The 18,276-nt window shown below is 40.8% G+C and overlaps 2 protein-coding genes across 19 annotated transcripts in view; one reads left to right on the top strand and one right to left on the bottom strand.

Moving 5' to 3' along the window:
• The window catches only part of cadm1b (cell adhesion molecule 1b), a 280,874-nt gene that overhangs the window by 3,779 nt on the left and 258,819 nt on the right, over nucleotides 1–18,276 (top strand). For 7 of the 9 annotated variants that reach the window (XM_053873475.1, XM_053873481.1, XM_053873478.1 and 4 more), the window contains exon 3: nucleotides 2,546–2,651. The exons of the other annotated variants lie outside the window; for them this stretch is intronic. The gene's annotated coding sequence lies outside the window, so the exon portion shown is untranslated. The remainder of the gene's footprint in view (nucleotides 1–2,545; nucleotides 2,652–18,276) is intronic. 9 annotated transcript variants of the gene reach the window in all.
• ncam1b (neural cell adhesion molecule 1b) overlaps nucleotides 1–18,276 on the bottom strand; it is a 64,424-nt gene that overhangs the window by 42,457 nt on the left and 3,691 nt on the right. The gene's annotated exons all lie outside the window — the stretch shown is intronic.

Raw genomic sequence — 18,276 nt, 5'->3', positions numbered from 1 at the left:
ACCCCAGAATTAAACATGACTTTTCTTCTCATTCTTGTCATTACAAACATATGGCGAAGCCGTCTTATGCAGGTCTCACTGTTCAGATTCGCGAGGCTGAGTTCTCCTCTGGGGAATGTCCCTTGCATCATAAAGCAAACCCATCAAGCGAATTTAAAAACACCAGACTGGTCAAGGCCAACAGAAAAAACTGTAATAACTGGTAAAAGAAACATTCTGGCTTTTTGTTCGGTTTACGTTGTGTTTTTTTCTTTGCTGTTTATCAGGGGTCTCAAACTGATCCAAAAAAGGGCCACAGTGTGTGCCGTTTTTTGTGACTTATCAGCTTGGTCTCGTGTTGGTCTTGATCTACAAATATCTTCCTCTTGTCTCGGTCTCAATACTCTCCAGTCTTGATAATGTTTTGGTCTCATTTAGTCTTAACTACTACACTACATATTGAAGTAGATTAAATACTTCAGCGCGAAGTAGTTTGACATATACTAATGAGAATAGCTTTTAAAAGGCTCCAACACAGAACTAGTCTGTCTTTTTTTTTTTTTTTGTATGAGAAACCACTGATGCACATCTGCACTCGCATCAGCCAAACATGCCGTCATCCAGACAGATGAGAGAACACAAAAGTGTTCCCGCTACAGACATCTATTACACTCTTAATGGTTCTCTTCTTCTTGCGTTGAAAAGAGAATCAAACCATTTGCTGAGGCAGCAAGTTTCCAAAATGTAATTATTCTGCTGTCTTAACACTAATTGAGTTTCTCACATCTAATTTAGAGCCGGAGTCACTTCTTGCATAAATGTATGAACAAGACAAGGTAATTGTGCGTCAGCCGACAGCTCGCTATTCATATATTAAAAAGGCTAACAGCCCACTGTGGGTCAAGCGTAGTTAAAGGGAAGCCACTCTTGCAGAGCCACTGAAATAACACGAAGCAACTACACGTCCCAGAAATGTAATCCTGGAAGGAATCAGCGATGACTGTTCTTTTAAACAGGCCTCTGCACTGCACGGACTGAGCAACTCTCATGAGATCCGAATATTACATCAACATTTGGTGACACACATTCGAGATATGCCCATTACAGGCCAACTACAATCCATTACCAATCCACTTTGCTGTTGTTTCTCACAAGACTCAGGAGCAAGTTACAGTACGATACAGGAACCAAGATGCTGTACAGAGATAAGCCAGTACCAAACAATTGCATCTCTAATTACACTGTATTTTAAGTGTTGTGTGGAGGAATAGAAATTAATAATGAATGCTGTCTTTGAGAAGTGTTGGCTTGGTCCAGAAAATCTCTCACTGCAACTTTCCAAAACAGCAGGATAGAAAAGGATACCCTAACAGAGACTTCGGCCTCTGACTACACTTCACAAGTTTCACTTGAGCGCAGCAAAAAAAGAAAAACACACAGGCAGCTATACATTTGCTTCACATAAACAGTCAGATGCCTACGGCAGTTCATCTTGGCCATGGTTCTAAAACATTCCCCAACACTCCAGAATATATTCAGATCTCTTACCAGCTGCATAATAACTGACCGATACATCTTTTCTCATTTCACGAGCTAGAGCTCAACCATGCAAGGCAAATGCTTGGTCTAAAAATTCCTCTTTGCCTGACGATGTTCCCTCCCACAGAAGGTTAGGGAAAGGACAGTATATCGGCTACCTTAACATATTTTCATTGGCTCTCAGATGAATTATTCTCTGATCGCACATTAAAATTTTGAGATAAGCACATCTTATGCCAGAGGCTCAACACATCCATGGGAATGTTTTGGGTCCTTTTTGGAATAAAGCCTTGAAAGATTTCAGAGAATACTAACCCCAACATAACCAGAAGTTGTTTTTCTACAATTAAACAGCAGCTAGTTTTACCAAAGGCCAATAAAATATCACTTGAAAAGTTACATGCCCAACTGTGTATTAATATTCCTTGTTTTTAAAGCCCTGGACATTTGAACTCTCAGAGAAACCTAAGGAGAAATGAGCAATGTGCGACCTAGTTCTGGGAGAAACACAAACGCTCCCCATGGTTAAGCCAGGAGATGCTTATTACGCCTCTTTAGACAGGAGTTCTCTGTCATATTAATAAGAAAACCCACGATGCAAGAGTACAATTACCTCTGGAAGACACAGGTTTTAGTAGCAGAAATGTTCCTGAGGGATGTCGGTTTTTCACTGGTGGTCCTGTTGGTCAGGAGCACCTTTTAATTCTCAAATGGAGGAGCCAATGTAACGCAAAAATAAATGCCTTTTTTAAGCTGACAATTAAGTGCAACCCTATCCTATCCCATTAATAAAATGCTTTTTAGCTTACTGTTAAAAATGGAAGAGGATTAGTGTCTCAACTCAATGCACGCAACTTGAAAAAGCCCCCTCTATTTTATGTTTAGAAATAAATCGAACCTGAAGACCAAGAAAAAGATGTACAGCATGTGTAGGTCAATGACAGGGTTTTCTAATGTTCTCACAATGACGTCTTCATCTGGTCCGACTAACTTGCCGTACTCTGTGTCCCCTAATCCTGTCTCCCAGCATCGGACTCAGCGTCAGGCATTGTAAGATCAAAGGGAAGCAGGTCGAAATGTTAAAATAGTGAAGAAGATCAAATGAGCAGGAGAGGAGGAAGAAGAGAGAGCAGGTGAGGATGATCAATGCAATGCAAATGTGATATTTTCTCCCGTCTGAATCTGCAAGATACCAGAAGGTGCTGATTTCATTATCTGACATCAAATCTTTAGCTCAATAAACATCTGTGTTTCTGCAAGACAGTCGATAGCACAGTTGGGATCTGTGTTTTCCTCTCCATCTGTCATGAGTATATCTTTTTTATATTGCTAAGAAAACGCTGCATTAGGTTCGGTTGTCTTTGTGGGTAAATCTTTTCTTGCTCTCCAATGTTCTTTTTTTAACGCTAATAGACATAACAATCACTGCACTTCATTTGACTCGAGCAGCAGACTAAGACCAAGAATACATGCCACACACTCCAACGTGTCTATTTTAGAAGCTTATTCTTCATTTCTTAAGCGCAGCCGAGAGGCACAGCACTACTTAATGCCACATTTCACACGTGTGCTAGCATGTGAGCGTGCCATGATGGGGGGTTGGGAGGGTATTTTATCAATGAAAGGAGATAGTGATGTCCCTGAGCAATGGTAATCACTGGTTGCAGGTGGATGTAGCTGAATGGCCTGATTTTGCCAAAACGCATCGTTTCTCGCCAGGGTTTATCTTAAATTAGAGTTGCCCTGAGGAGTGTAGCGACTTTTATGTTAAAAGTTACTGATAAGACACAAAGTGCAGGGACTCCATATGATGATGGATGAGGATGTATGCAGAGTGTGGCCTCTTTCCTCCACCATCTGCAGTTATCTGAGAACAACAGCTCGGGGGCTGCAGCCTTTGCTATTGGATGTTGTAGTAAGCCTCAATCCCAGGCAGTGACTCGCTTCAACTGCCGTGTGGGATTATACTCATTATCTATTCTGCCAGTGTAAAACATACAGACAACCACCCCTCACACTCTAAACCTGCCTAATAGGCACACGCAATCGCAGTTTACAATGGATGCCGTTTCTTTTTTGTTTTGTTTTTTTCATGTGGGATCTCACTAGTCCTTCAACTGAAAGCTTCAATTTGTCAGTCACTTCAGTGGCAGCAAATCTAAAGAAAAGGAATTGTAACAATGAAAATGATCATAAAATATAGGAATTTAGTCGCGTAAGAAAGAGCATGTCTTCCAACCCAAGGAACAATTTTCTGTAAACAACATTGTAATAATACAGCACAGCTCAAGGTAGCTTCTATTACTTAGTATTTTTTCTTTAAATGGAACGCCCCCTTGTAAACTCATCACACGACGTCTTTCAAGTTTGCACCAGCACAACACGTTGACTACCAAACAATTCACTTTAGGACAGATGACTTGATAATTGATGCCCTTTTTGTGTGATTCAGCTCACAATAGATCATCCTTTCTTAATAGCTTGACAGTGAATTGTTTAACTTTTAAAGCGCCTGCATACTTGACCGTCAGATTACCCCGACCCAAAACCATTGTACTTCATAATTACTGTGGGAACTGAGAGTAATACGAAGAATTGAAATCACGCTCTGAAATGACAATACCCAAAGTCTCATTCAGCGCCACCTCCCCCGAGAAACAAGGAGCAAGTGAGTATTTGCTTGCTGCTCATGCCTCTCCACCACAGTTAGACTCACTGCTGCCAGTTGCTATGGAAACGTGTTTTCTTGCTCCCTCTCCCATATTGACATCGCTGTTCTCCAACCTTGCAAGGAAAGACTATTTACATTGAAGAGGCAGTCGGAACGCTGCCCACTATACGTGCCCTTATCACCCTGCATTCACTGGGGGTTGATATCACTGCAGAACTTCAGATGCCAAGACACTCATCTGTGCAAATATCCAGATTAAAATGAGCAAAAACGCAGTGTTCAAAATAAACCATTTTAATGTTATGTATCCATTAATTTGGCTTGTCCTGAAAAAAAAACCAATTCATTTTTAACTGACAGTTTAAGACGAGAGCCGCAGAAGCGCTCTTTCCAATACATTCCCACATCAACAGGCTACATTTAGATGAGGGAATTTTCCATGCAGGTATTCATGGATCCATCTGCAGTGGTACGCCCAATAAAAGGCTGATGTGATGTGTCTTGAGGGTGCTGCTTAATGGATGCGATTCAATGACCCATTCACACCACTATTAAAAGTTGTACGTCTCTATAACGTTTGAAAATATTGCACCTTTAACCGGTAAAATGACTGCATCATGAGGCAGAACACATAAGTAAACCACAGGTTTATTATCCCCACAGCACTGCCAGAACTGACACCGGGGCTAAAATAGGTCTAGGATGAACTCTCTTAGGTGAAAGCCAGTCTGTGCTACATTTCACTTTGATTCTTTGTCAAAGATAAGCTGTGACTCATTGAGTAACGGTGCGCTGCACTTCAGTTGCCGGCAGAATTCGCCCTCATTCAAGCAATTTAGTCCAAGTGCCCCTCAGCATCTGCCTCAGCTGTGAGCCATGAAACAACAGCACAAGGAGGCGGGGAGCTGAGGGTCGGTGGGCCGTCATGCCATGCAGCGTAGTCCTGTAATGACTCAGTATTTAGAGGGCTATAAACAAGGCCACGGGAATTGCGATGGGACAGGATGATGTAAATTTATAGCGAGTTAAATAAGGGGGCGAATTACTGCTGAATTGGATGATCACCCATTCAGATGATTCTCTACCAATCTTTTTTGGTACTGTCCACAGAAAGCAGAGTTGACTTCCAGGCAAAGTGATGGACAGGAAAACGTGCTCATAGAGGAAGAAAAACCACACTTACACACAAATAAAGTCTTGAAAAATAAGGCTACAAAATGTTCACCCCTTAAATTGCCACATTTGTTTCAAGGTTTAGCGATCCTTTAAAGCTTCAACGTTCAACTTGCCTCAATCGGTGTTGACAGCCCAATCCTTGCACTTTGTCTACAGAGCTGTCTTCATAAGTGTGAAGCTTCTGAAGTTATTCTCCAGCACACCTTAAGTACAAAAAGTTGAGAGACGTCCTAACTTTTAAGAACACAAAAGCCAAGAAAAAATAACAGTTACTGACAGTTGTGTTGGCATCATACACGTGAGGCTCAGTCGGTATAAATGGTGGATTGAAACGATTCTCCTTTAACATCATATGACACTTTGTCTGCATAAGATACAACAACTATCACATGGTCTGATAATGATGATATGTGAAATCAAAAAACCTAAGAACCCACTAGTCTGTTCCTATCATTCCCTAAGAGCAAATGGGTAGCATGTAGTACAAAAAAAAAACACAAAATGAACCAGAAAAAGCAAACAATAATTCATTAATCACCACAAACATTATCTAGCAGTTTCATACTTGTGCAATCCATCATCCGTTGCCATTTAAAGACCCACAAAAATCTATTTGCTATGATAATGGCTATTTCAAGTCACAAGTGAAAATCGATTGCAAAGCACACACAATTTCCACCTTCTATATTAGAAGCACAATGGCAAATGGGATATTTAGATTGTCCAAAGCACACAGGTCTATTTTGGAATGTTAAGAGTGTGGTACTTAACCACAACACAGCTGCAGCCTCACATCTCTTCCGATCTTGCGGGAACTTCAATAACTCGCCAATTCCATTGTTTCGCTTTGAGTCTCACATTTAAGTCCAACAATTTATTACTTTTAATAAAGACCCGACAATAAATGTGGATGCTAGAAAGCGGTATGGAATGGATAACTCGGTCAGCTGGGAACTGGAAAAATGGTTGATTTTAGGACCACGAAGTGACATTGCAGACAATATATGAGTGGAATAAATCAAACTGCAGTGTGCAATGATTATTTCCAGCTGACAGCTCAATGCTCTAGATGACGTGAGCATTTTTTAGATGTTACATTTAGATACTGCTGATGAAGTGAGCCCAAAATATGCGGCATCTTAAAGTCTGTCAAGCTGAGGGTTTTGCTACAGGAGACATACTCCTTTTCTTCTTCTGAAGCTCCTGCACAAATAAAGCAAATTAAATGCAAGTTGATAAAGTCTCCAGTACAGAATGAAACTAGGAACTCAACAGTACAAACTGAGTGTTGGTTTCACGCTGCTACAGTGATATAGATAGAATAGATAAAGATAAAATCGGGTAACAATCAAGGTATTTTTGTCTTCCAACATGGACGTTTTTTCCATGAACATAAGTGATTCCTAAATATGGACCAACTTCTGCCAGAAAATTAGTACACACTTAAAAAAACACACCAAAACGAAACTTGCGTCTCCACATGTATTATTGTGCCAACATTGATCATAGGTGTATCATAGCACCTCTAAGTCCTATGTCCATGGTTCTCAACCGGTAAAAGATGGATTGCTTTCTCCGGATGAGGAATGAGTTCCTGCCTCAAGCGGAGAGGTTCAAGTGTCTTGGAGTCTTGTTCGCGAGTGAGGGGGTAAGGGAGCTGGAGATTGGTCGGTGAATCTGTGCAGCAGGTATTGCAATTATTCCCGCACTGTTTTGTGGAAGAGGGAGCTGAGCCAAAAGGCAAAGCTCCCTATTTACCGATCGATCTTCATCCAGACCCTATAGTCTGTGGGCTGTGGGAGAAGGATGTTGTTTTTGAAGATGCTGCCCCCGCAACCTGGCAACGGATAAATGGATGAGGGTGGATGGATGTGTCCCATAACAATCATTTTCCAATATATGAAATTGAATTACATTTATTATATACACAAAAACAAGATAACTGAACAGAGTTAAATTGTATTTTGAATTCACATAGGTCTCCAACTCTTTATATTTGCGAGATGTTACCCTCACATATGACCAAATCCAAAATTTCTCAGGACTGCTGAGGACACATTGTGGGTGGTGTCATGCATCTCTTATTAATATGCCAACAAAGCGGCAGAATAGTGAACATTAGCGACAGGGCCGATAGAGCCACAATGACCACTCAGCCACAAGCTGCCTGGGAGTACACAGAGCCCCGAAGCCTGGCACACGCACACTGCTCGCTCTGTGTCGTCCATTCACGAGGCAGACAAGCCGGGACGAGCCGGATAAGCCTGCCTGCGACTCCAGCAGGAAGAGGATCAATAGGAGGGAATGCACCATTTCAGATACAGCCAGACAGAGCCAGGGGCAGGGCAGGGAGGAAGAGCGGCACTCGAGCGCTCATTATGGTGTGTAGGATGACATGGTGTATGAGCTACTTGTGGAGCTTTGTATGAATGACGGGAAACAGTGCAGACCAGATTGGTGCTGCCCATGTAACAACTATATCGAAGCGCTAATGACAATCCTGGTCATCGGTGCGCCTCCAGCAAGGTTATAGAGCGGTGACAGAAAACTGCAGAAGCTTGTTGACAGCAGGTAGTGAACACAGTTGCCAAAAGCACAAACGCTTTACTCATAGAAAATGTTTACCAGGAGCATCTCTTCTCCCCTGCTGGCTGGCACTGAAACAGTTGGTTGCAGCTCCGCATTTGGCCATCACCCACCAGCAGTCATCAATCACGCACTGAAATGTCTCTCCTCCCATTGAAAACCCTGTCTGAAATTAACACCTGTCAAGTGTGAGATGCCAGTGAAATTCGTCACTGCCTGTAAATAAACACAGGTTATCCATGACAACAGCCAATGATGAAGCATCAAGCTGCTCGTTCTCAGTCCGAATTCTCATACTTGAGGACTGAAACTTATGTCAAGATTGGACGACAAAAGGGAATAAATAAATGTGAATGTATGCTCTACCGAGCAAACAAAACTTTTACAGTGTTCACTTTGACAATGTTGCAAAGGCTGCCTCCTAAAATAATAATAAGTGTTTTACAGGAAGAGCACAGCTTGAAAGATCAACTTCTGCTGTGACAAAATGACAAATGTGAATATTTACATAAAATATATCAAGGCATATTAACTTGGAAGACTGTGCCCGTTGTAGTGCAACCAAAAATCTATTAAGCCCACAGTGGTGCATCGGAAGTTTCTCTGTTCATAATCAGCTCTTCATGTTCCAGAGACGCAGCCATACAAATGTCCCTTATTCAAATAAGAAACGACAGTTTCTGGAAGAACCACCTGTCCACATTCCTCTGAGACTTCAGACATAATGCCATAACAACTGCTTAAGTATCCACTCTCACACCTGATGTCTCCCTCTAGATGACTGCTGACTTCACATTCCTAGACACTCCTCGAGGAATAATGGTGTGGTAACTGCATCTGAACAACAAAACAATTGCAATTCGACATTGGGAAAAAAGATACAGAGCCATTATGCTCATACGCAGTGAAACAAGCCTAGATTTAATCCGAAGACATTAGAATTCTCTATTTTGAATCATATTTCTTGGAATGAGGCAAAACAGATGTGAAGGCTTATAGTTTATAGAAGGCTAACCAGTGTATTTTTTCCCAGGTAAATCAGACATGACTATTGCGCAGCGTAGTACAGTCAAGACACAAATCGTGGTGTGAAATGAAACAGCAGAAACACTGCAACAATTCCAATAATGTCTTTATCTAACATCAGAGTTTGTAGTCCCTGAAGACGTTTGTGATCATTTTAAAATGCTTTGTCATCTTTGTTCTTTGATACAAATGAACCTGCCCTGCCTTTGCTGTAAAGCTAACAGATTACTGTTGCATATATCCATCAAATTAATGTGTCATTGTCCTGTCGTTTGAAAACAATACCCCAACGTACTGTATTTTCTCCCGGGAACCATTGACCTCGAGGTTACACGAGTCACTGCTGCGTACCATTTGTTAGATGAACACCAACCCAATCACTTCAACTCTCTTCTCAGCTTGATCTCTTCTTTTAACACTTTAATCTCCTTTAACGCTCCTTAGTGAAGTCCTCTTGCACGGCCATTTGTTTTATATTGTTATACTATATATCGTAAATATTCTACATGGGACCACCCGCGCAAGAGCTTGTTCCAGACACCCAACTGTGGCGCTGCACCAGATCAGAGATCTAGATCTGGTCCGACTGCCGACCTAATGCTATCTTGACCGGTGCTCACCCTGGTCCCCACTGAAATGTAAGGCACATTGAGATGAGTTGACCATAAAATGTGCTCTACAAAGACTGTTATGAATTCTCTGGAAAAGCCCAACATTGGCAAATGGAACTTGAATGTCTTTCTCCATCCAAAATCTCCAAAGGTAGGATATAAATAGCAGACAATTTATGACTCCAATTGAACAAAAAAAGAGGCACTTTCCACCCGTGGCATGTTAAGAAAATCCCTGTCCTTTTCAGATTCCTCACAGTAACAGTCAAAACAAATCAGCTTCAAATGCCAAAGGGAGCTTTTCATTCAGTGACTGAGGCTGACGGGGCGTGGTCTGTGCTCACTTCGTCTCCACCGAGTGTGGCAGATGGCACATAGACACCTTATGACACACCATAAGCTTCACAAAACACCTCCTTTGCCAATCAGAGGCTGTGCAGTAAAAATAGATCCTGGGTGTTTGCCCTAGAGAGCTGAGTAGACTGTTCCTTGAGACTTATTTCCCTTGTGAACACTACCACTCGGTCAAGGTTTTGACAGATGATCCACGCCTTATTTGGATATCGCACCATGCATTTATGTTTGTAATCAATCAAAACACAATTTTATTAAAACTCACTCATGGAATTCATGAACTAGTCAATGGTGTCGTAATAGTAAAGCTTGTTTATCTTCTATGTCAGCAACAGGGGGCTCCAGTTAAGTCAATGTTGAACACTGCTTGTTATGAGAGCAGCACCACTGTAGCGGACCTGCATAAAAAAAAACACACTCTTGTATTCATGAGATTCAACATGTTTTTCCTTTATGATCTCTCACACTACTGCTTAAAAGCAAAGTCTTAATTGAGGACTTGACAGCATTTGTATAAAAACATACCCATGGATTATCAGCACACAGGTCATACATTCCCATTCTCTTCTATCCAGCAGGACTAAAACTAGGGATGCACCGATACCAGATTCTTCCAAAGACAAGCAGTGAGTACTTGCATTTGGGTACTCACTGATGCCTACTACTTCCTTGGAGTTGTTTTATTTGTCCTTATATATCAATATCTGACCAACATTCCTCAGTACCTGACTGACAGTCACAAATTTCACTGCAGTACAAACAAAAATTTGACAAAATTGTCATAAACTGATACTCACAAACTGCGTGCAGTTTTGTGGTATCGGTGGCCATTCTATGGGAGACAGGGCTAACTCTCAAAATACTCTCTATTATTCACATGTATTATCATCGGTGATAGAAAGTGTGTCACTACAAACAGGAAATGGATTCCACATTGTTTCCTTATCGCTCTGTGATGGAATTCAGGGAGACAATATTTTGAACCAACAATTTGAATGAAAACAATTTTCTAAAACCATTAGATGGAAAACAACATGACACACAAATTAATGTCCCTTTAGATTTCTCCTTCACAAACCATTTCAAAACGTGTGTCCAACATTCTACCCCATTTAAGGGGTATTGGAACTTCGAAGGCAGACATTGCTCTACTAGTCGTCTAAAGAAATCTCTGTCACAACCACAGAGAATTGTAAAATGATTTCCTACTTGCAAATTGCCACCGTTGCCGCTCTCTTTTTTGCTTCGTATCACAACGCAATGTCTCGAGACTGATGCTCCACAACAAAAATGATGTTTATATAAATTTTAAACAGGCAGCGTGCTCGTCCCACATCACCATGTTTCAAGATGTAGCTTGACAAAATGTTAGAAACAGCTGTGACTTAAAGGTAGAAAATTTGAAGTTATTCATCTGTAATCTAAGATGACACAAAAACAACACTTATAAAAATTGTGAAATTCAATGTGATTGTAAAAGTGGCTTTTCCAGCTTCACACAAGCAGCCTTGGATTGATGCACACAATCATAGCAGATGGACATGAAAAAGGTCTCGCAAATGACTAGTGATGGGAAATGGTTGTGTCTGGGGAACTGTCGTCTACCATCACCCTCTATGGCATTCATAGAAAAGATGCACAATAGGGTTCATGACACATCCGGCTTCTGCTAGCAACAGTGGCAAAATGACAGCATTGAGAGCCAGTGACTCATGCTGTGAGGAAATTCATCGGAAGAAGCAGCACAGGCCAGTAAGACCATCCAGTACACCGACACAAGACACCAGACTTACCAAGATCCCTGTGTCGACTTTTAGGTGGATGGCAGCCCAAGTACTAATGCGTCACTCTCTATTATTTCTGCAGGTTTTATTTCTCAGTTTATATTTACTATGATATGCATGAACAATCAAGTCACAGTGCCTGCTCCCAGCACAAAACCACAGTAGACCATGGACGGCACTACAACGTTTTAAGTTGATCAAAAGTAAACAGAGACAAAGTATTTCAGTGTTTTACAATTCACATACAAACTGTAGACACAATTCTGTGTGTTCAGTGAATATTCAGTACTGTGTAACAACTAAATAGTGTAAAGACTATTTTGCCTCTTTGTCTCGATAAACGTTTTTCACTGCGAGCAAACAGGTTGAATTCTGAATGTTTGTAAGCATTCATAACTCAACCCCACTATGCATAACAAAAAGTCCTTTTTTTTTAAGTACAGCTACAGAATTGAAGAATAACCCACAGGCGGTTGTTAGCATTGCACCATGTAAAGTTTCTCTCACTCAAACCTAAACCCTGCTTTGCAGTCAGTGCACTGTTAGCGTTTCTCATTTGGTAACAGTTTGCTATAAACAGAATAAAATGTCAGCGTGAATGTCTGTGGTCTCCGATAAATGATGGAAAGGTGGATGTCGCTGTCAAATTAGTCCTGAAATTTCAGCCTCCTCTGGAGTGTTGAAACCATCCTGGTGTAATTTGCTGCTCTAATTCCATATCTTATCTTTTCATAATTAATTTTCATCAGGTACATGACGACCATAAGGGATTAACCTGCAGTAAACTGTTTCAATCAGAAAAGTTAATATGAGAATATTAATTAAAGTTGTCCTTAAACTCAAAATGTGACACAGAGAGCGAAAGCCACTGTGAGACACTCTCAAATTTGGGTTAGGGGGTCTTTGCTCTGGATGTTTTTTGCGTAACCCAGTTTAGGTCAACTTTCTTCATGAATTTCTCTCCGGAGCTTTGATGGATTGTTGATGTTTTGAAACTTGTTCTTTCAGATTTCAGAATTAGGGGTCGGAAACATCTGAGACGCTGACTAGAACCACATTCCAGATGCCCTGAGAACTCGTACTAAGATCCAACTTCACACACAACGAGAAGTCTAGCAGTGAAATCAATGCCAAAAAAAGAATTTGAGACGAGTTAAGCATGAATTATTCAACGGAAATCAATGCAGATGTAATCAAAAGATGGTTATGGATCAAATATTTTTGGACTCAACCCAAAACATTACAAACATTTCATGTCCGTTACAAGTGTGTGAGTTTTTTTTATTTTTTTGAATAGGCGTTGCATGTTTTCTATTTCATGATCAAGGTGATAGAAGGCCATGGGAGGGCCTGTCAATGTGTTTTAATAGTGATAAAGAGGAAAAAAACAGTATCAGTTGTTGACTAAATCCTTCACTAGTTTTTGAGTTCACCCAGAATTTTGCTTAGTCAGTAACTGGGCAGCTATGACGCAATTTCACTCCAACAGATGCTGTTTGAAAGCGACACATTTTTAATTATGATGGTGGTTTCACTTAAACCCGAGCTGGCATCAAGCACACACCACATTAATAGAAAGAGTCCATTGTTTCTTCAAATAGTAAAGCCTGAGGGAGTTAGAACACCACAGCTCTTCTAGTCCTGGTTGAAGCTATGAAACATCTCGACCCGTACGAGAAGCCGCAGATCAACAACCGTCCCACTGGTGCAGCACAGAGGAGTCTCCTCCTCTAAAAGTCTCTGACATCCTTGCGAAATGGATCAGAGCAACCACAATCTCCAGAGATCACGTAATCTCGCCATGATCTAATTAGAACTTATAAAAACAGGCTTTTAATGAAACCATGACAGGCGAATGTTCCCTACTTTATTCATCGAGATAAAGAACGTCATGACCTTGTCTAGCGGTGACAATTTCTGGTCCACTCATTTAATTATAGAGCATTAATAAAAGTGCTGTAAAAATAGATAAACACCCGTTGCATTGTGATGAGGAAGCATACTGTCTGAAATAGTCACACATGGTGAGTGCATAAAAAGCAAGCCTCGGGCACGGCAAGCTGAATTTGCCTGCCTCTTGCATAGTAATGCTATCCCATAGTGTTTTAATAATGAATGTACCATGATGTGCATGGATGCATGAGTAGACATGCACAGTTCCGCTATCGCACAGAATAAAAGAAGTGGAAAGCCAAATCCTTGCCAAGAGCACATTGCTTTTCCATGGTTAGAAGGCCGTACACTCCTCTTCAAGCAGACATACAGTAAGCTTCCATCTTACAGACCAACTAGACTCATTTGATATTGAGCCCGAGGACATCTTTTAAAGAATGTTTTTCATCTACTCTACATCGTTCAAGGGCTGAAATTCCAGACGTGAGATGATGAAAAAATAAAAGACTGAAGCGCATTAGAAGCATTTCCAGAAATGTTGCTCATAAAATCAAGATCTTCTTTATCAAATTGAACCGTTAACAGAAACGTGAATGACACCAACTGACCCCTTTCAGTTAAACTAGTGGTGGGACTTCAACAAGTCAATTACAATGAATTCATTACGACAAAAAAACGTGGCAGCTAGGATGAGAACAACAACAACAAACATGGAGGAATCCCTGAACAAAAGCAAACAAAAGCATCTGTTTTTTTCGCTACACAATGGCCAGGGTTTCCACTACTCTGAATGGACTTGAAATTCTTATAACATTGAAATTCTTACACAAATATTTTCAAGACATTAAAAGAGGTGTAGTTTAAATAAGGTGATATAAAAACTTGAATATAGCCACCGTCGTGATTTATTGTGCTATTGTCAAACTGATGCAAAATAAACAATATTTTGTTGTTTAACTGTATGTATGGCTCCATCATTTGATTCAGTGATATACCAAATTCATTCAAGTTGGTTCGACACATCCGTGAAGAAGTCCTCATTAATATCTGTTCTTATATAAGGCAAAGCTATTTTTCCAAGAAGAGGTCCCAATCTAGTTAAAAATATTCACCCACAAAAGGCCTCTTCATTGCAATCTCTTGGCACCTGAGCTGCTAATTAGCCCGGCAGCAGTAAAAAGGAGAGAGAGGAGAAGAAATTCAGAAGAAACTGTTGCGTGAAGAGGCTGTTTTGTTGAGGCTAAATAGTTCTTCAGAGTTGTTTATTACACAAGTAATTTGATTACCTCAGCTCATATTCACACTCGCTGCCTCCGTTGGGATACGGACCTTCTTTTATTACCACTTCGCGAAACCTCAGGGTGAATCATTAGAGCAAGACGTTGCTCTTGCTAATATTCTGATTTGCCCAGTAACATACTGCAATACTTCACAATATAGGATCGTCTGAACATAAATGACACCCAAAAGGTGCTGGCCACGAGGCTCCACATTCGAGTATATTAAAAATGAAGTTCAGAATGTTCCAGTACCCTCACACCCACCAGACCTCAGGTTTTGAGCAGCACATGAACATGGGGAGGATTCAATTTTCACTGAGGAGCGACGTGTTTAATAGGACTTACCATGACGTTAGTCAAGTCAGCGGAGCTTCACATCATGTTTGCTGAGTTACTCACTGAGCCTCACAAGAATAAGATGTTTCCTCTGAAGGTTGTCTGACGGAATAACCTCTCTGCTATACACCTCGTCTTGTGATCAGACCCTTTGGAGAGGATGTTTATGTTCCCCTCGCGAGGCTTCACAGGGTCACATGAACATGTAATGTCATCTTTTAAACGTCCTTAGGCGAGCTATCTCCTCATATCTCACTCAGACCTGGATCTGTCTGATCCACTTCACATCACCAAAGAGTCAAGTAGTCCTGCTCAGAACAAATCCACTGCCTCTTGTGGCTGTTCCTTTGCCTCCCTGACAAAGGATGAAAAGCTCAGCATCTATGAGATTTTGAAAAATGATGTCTCAGGGTTTAATAAATTAAAGATCTTTGACCAATTACGATTTCATTTCTATAAAATCTTGAGCATCACCATGGCTTTATATCACGAGCATCCAGGAGTAGTAAATTTTTAAACTGGCTGGCAGACAAAATATTCATATCAATAAATTTTAGTTTGCCAGAGCGAGCTGGTATATGTGGTAGAAAATGAATGCCAGTGGTTCATCGACTACTTTTTGAGTCAGTTTAACAGATTTCACTTGTTCCGCACTGCTGACCAACTCAAAGGTGAAACTCCTTCTCGGCAATCAATCCTTCTAAGAGCAACCAGATGGTGTTCCCAAACAGCAAGTTACACATGACAAGACATGAAACACTAAATGAGCGGAAGAACCACAATGATAACAGTGCAGTGAGGACACTGCCGATAACTATCATTTAAGATTGTAAACTTAATTTACTGTGCACATATAAACATTCACTGCATTACAAAAAAATATATTTATGTTGTATGTGTATACGATAAGAGGAGCATGATGTACTGTAAAGAATAGATGACTTTCTTCTAGAACATATTCCTAGAACAAATTCTCGGCTGTGACGCCCATACGCCCACCGCGGGCACTTTTGGCAATTGGCAGTGGCACCACAACTGTTGCTCCACACGTCAACATACAACGCACTGTGGGCTCTGATATGTTCCAGTCAGGACCAGCATTAACCTTTTTAGTGTTTCAGCCACAGTGATGCATCCAGACGACAGTATCACACAATCCAGCCTTCACCCCGGATGTGCATCAAAAAAAAAACCTTGCTCCCCCTCGACTCGGATGTCAGTTCCCGTCTATTCCTTTTTAAAGAAAAACTTGGATTGGCCGTGACAACTTTGAACAACAGACAAACCACAAGAGCTGGCTTCACCCAGGGGACTGCACAAGGTAATTGATCAACCTTTTGCAGCATTCGATTTCAAAGTATTACAATAGTCTTCAAGGGAAAATAGCCATTCATCCATAAAAAAAACAAAAACAATACATAAGTGCATAAAATATATTTTTTTTAAATGTGAAGCTTCAAAAGACTGAGTTAAAAGGAGAACCAAATGGAAAATGCACATCTCCACATAATTGCTGCATCTTGGCATCTGCATGTTTTCAAAGCATAAGGTAAACAGAAGTGATTTTTCTGTCTGCCTCCCTTCAACAAAACATAATACATTTTCATTGGGGTAAAGCCTGTTTTGCATGCAGTATCATTTTATATTATTGTGTCAATTTCACTGATGAAGTTGTAAGCAGAGAATTTACAGAAATTACAACTGCGTGCCCTCGAGTTTCCCGGTCAACAATGACTGAGTATGTAATGACTGAAAGTTTATTCATCAGACGCCAGCTGCCGACTGACAGGTACACGATGTTTGTTGTATTGAACGTGAAAGATGAAAGAGGCTTTCATGACATGTCATTTGCATTTGTTGCAGGTGTATCTGCCTAAATATGCATTCATTTTTGCTGGTTAAAATTGATCTCATACTTTCATGCATAGCTAGGTAGAAAACATAGTTTTGGGATTAGAAAAACAAAATTTGGATTCTGTCCATTGGCTCGCTCTATAGCTATAAATTCATCCATAAAAAGGCATTTCCTTTTTTCCAATGCAGTACTGAGTGAAATGGATGGTCGACACAGCAACAACCTCTTTCATACCACGCATGTTAGATGATAGTTGATAGTTGGTGCACTGATGTAAACGGTTGTCGTGCATCGACCGAAAATAGTTTGAGCTTTGAAGTGGGTGAAAATCATCGTGGGTGTAACCATTTATGGATGGAGTGACGGTGATGTTTGTTGTGTGATGGTTGAAACAGATAACTTGAGATTTGATGCCAACAAGGAAGCACTTGTGTGATGGCTTTTACATGTTTCTTTTACATCCATCCCAAAAATTAATTTTCAAAAGGTCTATACTGATGTATAATCATGTAATTATTTTTCTTCACCAAAACACAGCTGATATAGCTCCTTTGATACAATAATAAACATTGAATCAGTTCTAACCATGATGAGGAAAAAACAGCGGTGGAGGAGAGAGAAGCCAGCGCGAGTTAAATAAAGATGCCTTCTGTCCTCATTGCTCTGCAGCATGTGGATATTCTTCTTGCACCCATACTAAGGTCTCCCACAGCTTTAAAAGTCAGCCTCCTGTCAGACACAATCTTATTCTGCTTTGTAACTGGAGCAGGATGAAGGATAGCTACGTCACCACTTACCACGGGGCTGGCTGATGATGTAAGAACAAAAAGGGAGGAAAACAATGCTACTGTAATCAGAGCCGTGCACGACGTCTCTTAGGAACAGCGTGTGGTGAGGTGCCAAGATTCAATTAGAGCATTAAGTTCACAGGTCGAGCACTCATGAGGGTTGTCAGCATATTGACCAGTCTTACTGCTTTTACCCCCCTTTTCCTATCCAGCAGGGAAAATTATTTCCTCAGAGGAAAATCTTACAAATATCTCACACTCCCGAAAAAAAAAAAATCCATTCCTAAGGCTGTGGCGAAGTATAAAACGCAGATTTCCTGTCATCTATCTGGCAAAAACGCTCAGGCAACAGCACATAATCAGCACCATACCCAATTTCGTGCACAGCTGAATAAAGC

The sequence above is a fragment of the Synchiropus splendidus genome, chromosome 8, assembly GCF_027744825.2.
Source record: "Synchiropus splendidus isolate RoL2022-P1 chromosome 8, RoL_Sspl_1.0, whole genome shotgun sequence".
NCBI classification, from domain to species: domain Eukaryota; kingdom Metazoa; phylum Chordata; class Actinopteri; order Syngnathiformes; family Callionymidae; genus Synchiropus; species Synchiropus splendidus.
The sequence above is the reverse complement of the archived record's forward strand: the minus strand, read 5'-3'. Positions and strand labels throughout refer to the sequence as shown.